The sequence below is a fragment of the Dendrobates tinctorius genome, unplaced genomic scaffold, assembly GCF_039654945.1.
Source record: "Dendrobates tinctorius isolate UK_male_01 unplaced genomic scaffold, ASM3965494v1 ptg000023l, whole genome shotgun sequence".
In the NCBI taxonomy this organism is placed as follows: domain Eukaryota; kingdom Metazoa; phylum Chordata; class Amphibia; order Anura; family Dendrobatidae; genus Dendrobates; species Dendrobates tinctorius.
In genome coordinates, this window is record NW_027361691.1 from 1,567,869 (window position 1) to 1,577,929 (window position 10,061).

General features: G+C 40.0%; 1 protein-coding gene across 5 annotated transcripts in view; it reads right to left on the reverse strand.

Annotated features, from left to right (window-relative positions):
- Window positions 1-9,759, reverse strand: part of LOC141084475 (teneurin-4-like) — a 1,565,389-nt gene extending 1,555,630 nt beyond the window's left edge. For 4 of the 5 annotated variants that reach the window (XM_073569175.1, XM_073569174.1, XM_073569177.1 and 1 more), the window contains exon 1: window positions 9,432-9,757. The gene's annotated coding sequence lies outside the window, so the exon portion shown is untranslated. Of the gene's footprint in view, window positions 1-9,431 lie in introns of all 5 variants that reach the window. The other variant, XM_073569176.1, reaches the window with a different exon arrangement.
- Window positions 9,760-10,061: the final 302 nt, after the last annotated feature.

Here is a 10,061-nt window from a genome sequence, read left to right on the forward strand (position 1 = left end):
CTTGCCTTGAAATCTCTTGTCAATTTTTCTTTTCCGTCCACATCTAGGGAGGTTAGCCACAGTGCCATGGGCTTTAAACTTCTTGATGACACTGTGCACGGTAGACACAGGAACATTCAGGTCTTTGGAGATGAACTTGTAACCTTGAGATTGCTCATGCTTCCTCACAATTTGGTTTCTCAAGTCCTCAGACAGTTCTTTGGTCTTCTTTCTTGTCTCCATGCTCAATGTGGTACACACAAGGACACAGGACAGAGGTTGAGTCAACTTTAATCCATGTCAACTGGCTGCAAGTGTGATTGTTATTGCTAACACCTATTAGGTGCCACAGGTAAGTTACAGGTGCTGTTAATTACACAAATTAGAGAAGCATCACATGATTTTTCGAACAGTGCCAATACTTTTGTCCACCCTCTTTGTTATGTTTGGTGTGGAATTATATCCAATTTGGCTTTAGGACAATTCTTTTTGTGTTTTTTCATTTAAGACAAATTAAATGAAGATAATAATACCAAAGAATTTGTGTTTGCAATCATTTTCAGGAAGAAACTGAGTATTATTTGACAGAATTGCAGGGGTGTCAATACTTTTGGCCACAACTGTAACTTCTCTTCTTTATTATATTTCAATGACACGTCATATTAATGTCTAGAAATACTCGATAAAGAATTCATCCATGAAATCATTTCACAATATCAGGAGATCTAGGTAGAAATCAGAGGGTGGAAGTAGTTGTCTTCTTCTATTGGTTTACAATATATATATTTTTAATTTTTTGAAATACTTTGTTTACAACAAGCAAAATGAATGTGAGACTTTATCGTTTCCAGCTGATGAAGTCATGGAATAACACAGCAAAGGCCGTAAAAATTCTACTCTGTGGCTCTTCCTCTCAGCTAATGAGTTTGGGGACAGAGTACATTTGTAAAATTGAAATAGTATTTTTACCATTTTCTGCCGGAAATGTGAAAATATATATCTTTCCTAAAAAAAAAAATCCCTTCCATTCAAAGCCTGAGCTGCTGATAAGACATTACATTGGGAGCCACAAATATACCCAGTTCACTGGCAAGTGGTGCGCATTTTGCTGTCACTGTGCCCAGAAACGCCAATCTGTCAGTTCAAGGCAGAAGTGGAATATTTAAGCTTTTACTTAGGATTGCTCGGACTGACAGACCATACAAGCAGGTAGGTGACAATCAGCCTTAAAGGGACATTGATTTATTCGTTTCATCCATGCTGTTATCTGCAGACTGCGAGGTACAGACATGGCTGCTTCTCCTACAGATCGATATGGGAATTCTTAAAGCCTTTGCTGTTATGAAGAATATGTTTACCCTGTTCTTTGAGGAAAAATATAACCCTATAGAGGCAGGTTGTATGAAACTGATGTGATATAGATTTTATTGCTGTGGCATTGACTTGTTGATGGGTATTTCTGGTCCATGGCATCAGCTAAGACACAGGTGCCCCTGTGAATGGTCAAGGTCAAAGGGTTATCGGTTAGGAGAGAGGGATCTCATAGTCTAATCTATAGGTCTAGAAGAGGTCTGCTAGGATAGGTGCGTCCATATGTTGTAATATCATGGTCTAAAAAGAATTTGCTAGTATATAGAATTCCATGTGGTCAAATGTAGAGATCTAGAGTAGGTCAGTTCGGAGAAGGGAATCATTGCGATCTACTGTAGAAGTTTAGGATTGGATATTTAGGATGGGGGAGTTCATGTGGTATAATGTAGATACGAAGAAGAAGTCTATCAGGGTTGGGACTAGCTTGTTATGTAGTGATCAATTTGAATTGGAGGATCATGTGGTCTAATATGGATGTCGAGAGAAGATCAAAAAGGATTGGGGTGTTCATGTGGTCTAATAGAAAAGTCAGAAGGAAATTAGTTATGATAGGGTGGCCACATGGAATAATACAGATATCAAAAGGAGATCAGTCAGGATAATAAAGTTGAGTGGTGTAATGTGGTTGTGAAGAAGTCAGAAACCATTGGGAAATCCATGTGGTCTACTGTAAAGGTAAGGAGAAAGGAGGTAATACTTTTGTGGCCAAATATTCTAACATTGAGGTCAAGGAGAGATCTGGTGAAGAGGTCTTTTAGCTTTGGAAGCTACATGATCTAATCTAGAGGTCATGAGTAGATCAGTTACAATAAATAGGCCATGTGGTTTAATAGTAAGATCCTTTGGAAAGAATGAGGTGTGTGGCATATATATAAAGGCCAGTAAAAGATCTGCTAGGAAAGAGAAGACTAAGTGGTACAACGTTGAGGAGTCCTAATGGAGATCCATTGGAAAAGGAGGAGACATGTAATGTAATGTGGAGGACAAACGAGATTTGTTAGGATAGGATAACATAATTGGTCAAAGGTGGTAGTCAAAAAGAGATCAGAAAAGTTAGGTTGGTCTTTTCTCATACATGAGGATCTCATATCTGGGATGTAGCTGTTAAAAGAGGAATTTTGATGTAATTACAGTCCATATATTGGAGACCATGTCTCCTTTTGTTCTAACTCAGAGTGAAGGAGTTGGAAATTGGACACGAAACTTCAGTCTCAGTGGACGGTGCTCAAATAGGTTCCTACCCTATATACCATGGTAAACAGAACTTGGCACTTTTTTCTAAACCGTAGGGCATGATAGTACTGTTTATTGTTACTCAAACCAAAAACTTGAAGTTTTGGTCAGATTGTCTTAGACCTTTTTCAAACATCAGAATGTAGAGGGCCTCTCACAACATCGATCATACTGCCACTCACTGCGCTTCTCTTCTAAATCCTGATCAACGGGATGGAATTGTCACAAGTTTTGCCCTCTGGAAGGTCACCTATTGGATGATCTACCCTAAGGTTCTTCCATCAGAGGCCTCTAAATAAAGTTTGGACTATTTTCATCCAAAATATTAAAATTATGTGTAGTAGGAAGGAAGATATTTATGTTGTCTAAGGACAACTCCTAATTGTGAGAAAAGGTAGAATGAGAGGATAGCTACAATCCATTCGTCATTTTCATTATGCCCCTTGCAGAATTAGCAGGCCATACCTGAACTGGGTAGTCTGGGAATGAAGGGCAATGAGCCAACGACAATACATGATATGCAAGCGTCCTCCTACCATACATACCAGATTACTATTTTAACCCATCATAGAAACTTCATCTAAGCCTAAAAATCCTTAATAGAGCGTTACCGATAACCAAGGTGATTGCCCTTTAAGAAATACGTCTTTTGGAATCTAATAAATCAGAACAGAATGCAGAATCTTTCTAAACTAGATATTACCCCATATAACCTCAAAAAACTCCTTCCAATACATACACATCATTCACCCTGAAGAAACCCGATACCGGGCAATTACCGTATGCCACGTCTTAAATTCATGTGTGTGTTTATGTTTAGCATAGAAGTAAAGCAAGTGCTGTGTGACTAATGTTCTTATGTGCGGAGTACAATGCAGCCCACCGGAAGAACGAGAGAAAAGCTGAAATAGCTAAATTACCCCGAGAAAATCTTATAGCACAAAACACTCTGTTTAGTGGAAGTAAAAAACGTACAATCAATTTATCTTGCAAATAGACGTGGATAAATAACTGGTATTTTAGCTACAATGTGCTTAGGGAGTTTCTATGAACCTCAACCAAAACCCCTCAAAATGATATTGCATATACAGTATGTGGCTGCAATAAGAGCTAAGGTCCATCAAGGATAAACAGCTGCTTTGGGGTCTATGAAGAGGTTTGCCAAATCACCTTTCCTATTGTATTTGCAGGTCTTCATTTCTTCAAGGTCACTGCAATAAAGGGTGGACTTAGGGTACGTGCAGCCTGGTCAGCCATGCAAAGACCCTGTGGGTGATGGCACTCTACCTTCCTACGTATTGAGAAGTATCAGATTTGCTTATGGAATGAACCTTTGGCACACTAATTAGCATAGGTCCTCTACTATTTATGTAGCCAGTCAATGACTATCACTTTCCTGTTAATTACTTTACATAAGCACTGTGCGAAATGAGGGTCCACTTAAACCGTCATTGCATATTGATCAGAGATGCTCATGGGAGGAACCTTTGGCACCCTAATTAGCATAGATCTCTAGCTATATCTTCAGTAAATGGCTGTCACCTTCCGGGTAATTATTTTATACAGGCCCTTTGGAAAATGAAGGTCCACTGAAGCCTTCATGAATATTGATCAGAGATGCTCATGGGAGGAACCTTTGGCACACTAATTAGCATAGATTTCAAGACCTGCGTAGATCTCTAGCTATATCTTCAGTAAATGGATGTCACCTTTCTGGTAATTATTTTATACAGGCCCTTAGGAAAATGAAGGTCCACTGAAGCCTTCACGAATAGTGATCAGTGATACTCATGGGAGGAACCTTTGGCACACTAATTAGCATAGATCTCTAGACCTTCATACATCTCTATCTACATCTTCAGAAAATGGATGTCACCTTCCGGGTAGTTATTTTATACAGGCCCTTAGGGAAATGAGGATCCACCGAAACCTTTGTGCATATTGAGAGTGGAGGGCCAGATTTGTTCATGGGAGGATCCTTTGGCATGCTAATTAGCATAAGTCACTAATCTAAATATATCTCTATAAATACCTATAGTCAATGACTGTCACTTTTTTTGCTAATTATGTGACAAAGGCCCTGTGGGTAATTAAGGTTCACTGAAGCCTTCGTGCATATTGATCAGTCATGCTCATGGGGGAACCTTTAGCACACTAATTAACATATGCTCTCCTCTGAATTAGATCTCTACCTAAATATTTAATATGGCTGTCACCTTCCTGGTCAATATTTGATTCAAGCCTTGTAAGAAGCAAAGGTCTATTAAAAACTTCATGAGAATGAAGCGTCACATTTGCTCATGGGTGGATCCTTTGGCATCATTATTAACATAAGTCATCGATTTACAGATATCTCTCTTTATCTCTAGTCATTGACTGACTGTCACCTTACTGGTAATTACTTTATACAATCCCAGTGGGAAATTAGGCTTGACTGAAGCTTTCATGCATATGGAGAGTGATATGCCAGATTTTTTGTTTGAAGGATCCTTTGGCATGCTAATTAGCCAAATTGCAAGGGTTCTGTGGTTAATGAACCTCCATTGAAGCTTTCATGCACATAAAGATAGTGAGGTATCAGATTTGTTCATGGGAGGATCCTTTTACATACTAATTAGCATAAACCCTCCCATGCTTATATCCCAATGTATTTCTATCTGCCTGTAAAATACTTTGGCTATTTTCATGGATGACAGAGATAACAAACAGATGGCACTGTGGCACTCGTGACCAGTAGAGTACATTGAGGCTCCAGGATATTGATAATATGAAAGGGCCCTCAAAGCTCTTCCAATTTACTTTTGTGTCACCTAATGAGGAAGAGGGGTCTTTTGTACATTGCCAAGACCAGAGACACAACTTAGGCCTCTAACCAAAATCTGTAACCCGGAACTCAAAATACCAGTCATTTTTAGTCGTAGAGTATGCTTTATGGGCGGAGGGGTCATTTTCACTGCCTAAATGTACAACTGCTACTTTTATACTCCTCACTGCTTTGTATAGGTCCAACATCCAAAAAGAAAACAACCAAAACCAATGACTAGGATCAACAGAAATTGGAGACCATCTATCATGAGCATGGCGTCCTCAATAACTGAGTTCCCGGTTGACATTTGGCTCTCAGCGATTCCCTTGTTTGCTCTTGATGGAAATAAGCAATGTAAGAACCGACTTATATGTTCACTGTGACACCAGAAGGAGATAAGGCCTGGTATTAAAGGGAGCAAATGTATAAGGAAGAGGCTAAAACATATTTTTTTCTATGAGCCCACTCCTTTCATCGTATGCCAATTGTATCTTTACTGTGGAAAATTACACCATTGGACGTACTGTCGCAAATCTAAAAATGTCCTGCTCTAGAACTAATTGTGACCTTTTCCCTTCTATGTCTTCAGTTGGCATCCAACCAGCCATCAATAAATTTACTCATAGTATCAAGAGTTTAAGTTGGCCATATTGGGGTTCTCACAATGACAAAGGCTGGTGGAAGTTGGACATTCGGGAGATGCCAAAACTTCATATTCCCACTGAAGACACAGTTTATACTATACAGAAGACCAAGTAGGCAGCAAAACAATTGAATGAAACAAGGACCATCCAAATATGTCCACCTTTGGTTACTTTTTAAAAACTTGTTGACTCCACACCTCCAACAACAAGAGGTGTAAAGTGGTATTGGATATAGAAGGCCATATCAACCAGGCAGAATTTCTACATTTAAAAAGGTCACCCATCAAAAAAGTATATATAGTCATATTCATGACAAATCATCATGACCAGTCATTCATGGTCAAGAGAATCCAACCTTCCTCTAGAAGCACCTATCCTAGAGTGACTATTTGTTGACTGATGGCACCGAAAAGCTTTCAGACGCCTTAACTTTCCAGCATGCTATATATAGAGTGTATATAGATATCACTTTACATCTCAGTGAATATAACAACGTATGACAATCGCTAAAAATACGCACCGGATTTACGCCAGGAGATTTACAGCATTTGGTGAATTGGTGTTTCTGCAAGTCTAGGCGTGAAAGCGCTAACATAAATTAATACACTACTATGAACGCTTTAACAATAGTGTGATAGACGTGATGGATCAATAGATATATACTGGAGATATGACATAGTTTGAAAAATAGACATTTTTCCGCATTTACATAGTGTTCATCTTTCAGACACGCAATGATGTTTTTCAAACACAACATTTTTATAGGAAACCATTGAAGCCTGAAGGTGATAGATAGATAGATAGATAGATAGATAGATAGGGGTCTTTAGACCTCTTCAGGGATTTGGACCCCGGTGATCAGAGGCGTAAATGGAATAGATGCAGGGGTTGCAATCACGCTGGGGCCCTGAAAGCTAAGGGGCCCAAAATGCCCCACTGGCCCATACGAAAAGTCCAATCCCATTAAAGACTTGCAATAATTGGGGGCCCAGTTGAAGCATTTTCATTGGGACCCATAAGCTTCAAGTTACGCCACTGCCGGTGATTACCGATAGAGTACTGACTAGTAATAAAAAATGTTCAGTTTTTTTAAGGATCTTGTCATTATATTGAAGGTTTTACCTCTTCCAAGCCTAAAATAGTTAAAACCAGAAAATATTAGATCATATTCAGCTGCATGGTAGATGGCTAAAAACAGACATTAGATGTAGCTGGCCTTTTAAGACCCTCCCGATCTTCATTGATCTACAGAACCTCCCTTCACTGGGTTATCAAAGCCAATCAGCTTCATTCTAGAACCTCAGTGACTTTATGTTATTTGAAAAATTGATACTTTCCTTAAAGGGGTACATGCCTCTCAAATAGATGCCAAGCTTTGGTATAGTGGTGGCTCTCCAGGGTCTCATTTAGGATTTCAATAGTGGCCAACATTTCAGGCTTGAAGGCCCCCTTTAATAAGGGATGTGCCCTTCAACTAGGCTTGACGCTTCTGATGATGCCACCTCTGCTCTGGGTAGTAGCAGCACATGTGTAATCAAGGTTATCCATGGAAGGAGCAGCACCAACACAAATCTATAGGGCGAAATCTCCGCGCTTGTTTCTATAGTATGTTCCTGAATGCTGGATATTAACGCTGTGCATTCAGTAAGCATTGCAAGCCAACCACCCATCGAGAAAGGATTCAGCATCTCCCACCGCTATTCCTGTGGTTTCCTTGGGTTTGTGAAAATTAAATATGTAAATAGAGGTGAGAAATAGCAGCAAATCCCAGAAATTAGCCGAACTCGATGCAAACCGACGAAGCTTTACCATCCCTGACATCTCGGTCCCATAGGTCCCTATCTCCATCACCACCTAATAAAAGCGGACGTTGCATAATATCCTTTACGATAGGCTGCAACCATCATTTAGGTTCGTCTCAGCCTAAAAGGCAAAGAATTGAATTTATTACCCCCCCATAGCCCTTTCCACACAAAAACAACAACAACAACAACAACAACCCTGCAACAATAAAATTATGCAAGTCTTATATCTGGAGGTGTTTAAAGGGTTAAAAGCCACATCTAGATGCTACAGGCAATCTCAAGCAAAATCCTCTCATGCGGCATGTCGGGAGACGAAGAAATAAATTAATAATCAAATAGTCGTAGTAATCGTCATACCACGGGAGGAACGGAATATGTATAAAAAAACGTTAAAGACTGTGTGACCTTCATCGTCAGTAAGAAGATAACGATTATTAATAAAAGCAAAGAATAAAATAAAGTCATAAAATATCACGTAAGCACAATCATAAGCATCAGAGGACGAGGCTCAAAGGACACAGAAGATGTAAAAAAACCCAAAAACTAAAAACTATTCGGTAGTCATCATAGTCTCAAGATAAAAAAAATACACAATAATCAAAGAATAAAGATAAAAATGATAACAATGGATGATAGAAAACTCAACGACAAACATAAAGGTGAAAAATGCTACAAACATAAAACATACAGTAATGTAAAGAGAAAAATGCTATAAACCGAAAACAAATACGATAATAGGCATAATATAAAGGTAAAAGTGATAAAATAACTATAAAATTATACTAATAATCAACATAAACAAAACATAAAAAAATGAAAAAAAATCTTCATAGTAAAGTAATAAAAAATATGTAAAAAATAAAATTAAAAAATGTGTATTCATCTCAGACACATCCAGAAGTGGATATGTGATCTGGGACTTTAAGTCGTCCCGACTCCTGGACTATTATAAGGTCATCCTAAACGTACACAGAAATGATTTGACCCCCTATGAGACTGTGTCATCCCTTTATGGGGGGGTTCACCTCTGAATGAGTGAAAAACCTGTGGCCGGGGCCTGTGATGATTCCCAACTTTTCCTTGGCAAGGCGTTGGTTAAAAAAAAAATCTTTCCCAACTCCTCCGGTAGGTAAACATTATCTGCGAATCCCATTTCCGAAAATTTTTGCCCCAGCACCCCCACCCCTGCCCACACCATGGGTACAACCCCAAATGGGTGACCAGACCTCTAAATGGTATCACTCCACGGGACAGTGAACCAAAAAAAACCAGAGAATAAGAAAAATGACCCTCCTTGTCGTTCTAAACCCTTACAGCCTCAAGAGCAGCGCTCATCCATCCAGACATAGACAGTCAAGGAGAAATCATCGAGGTTTGTGAAATCCCATCAGACGAAGGGTTTTTTAATTTTTTTTTCTTCCCCCAAAATGCCCGTCTGAGCAGATGTGTAACGTGAGTCTCTCGTAAGTCTCCGTAACGGTGATGCAGTGCACTGTCGGAGAGGAGAGGAAGGCGAGGAGGCTGCTGGAAGGAAAGGACACCATTCGATACCCCTTTAGGGATGGATGGGATTGACTTGCAGCAATCGCTTACCATTCTGCAGGGCTTCTCCGGGTGGGCTCAGACGGCGCTTTTCGAATCCACCACCGGACGTGTAGAATAAACCCTTCTCTGCAGTGCTGCCCTGCTTTTCCCGGTAGGATGCTGCTCAGGGCTTCCTTGCAGTACAGCTCAGCATCGGCGGCGGCACATAAGCCCAGCGCGCAACCGGATCCCCCGCGTTTTGGGTAATTTGTATTTTTTTCCTATTCTCCTTTGCAATGTCGCCTGATATAAACGGTAACATGTACATGGAGTAGAGGAGCACATGAATGAGGAGAAGGGACCAATCCTGCAAATGCTCAGCCTTGACAATCACACATGCATTGAAAGCCAGGCAGTACCACTCAGGGATGGATGGGGGAGCCTGGGCTCCTTCCTCAGCTCACAGGCAGGCGTTCGCTCGCTGAGCCTTTAGTGGAAAACACCCACAGGTTGTTCCATCCTTCTCTCTGGCATTTTCATCTTTTTACTATTTGCTGTATACTCCACATACGTGCTGCCTGCTGCAGAGGACGGAGGTGGCTCGGGGGCTCGGGAAACTCGCCGTCATTCATCCCCTAAATGAATAGAAAAGGATCGAGTATAAAAAAACATAACTATTGAAAAAATGAAAAAAAACAA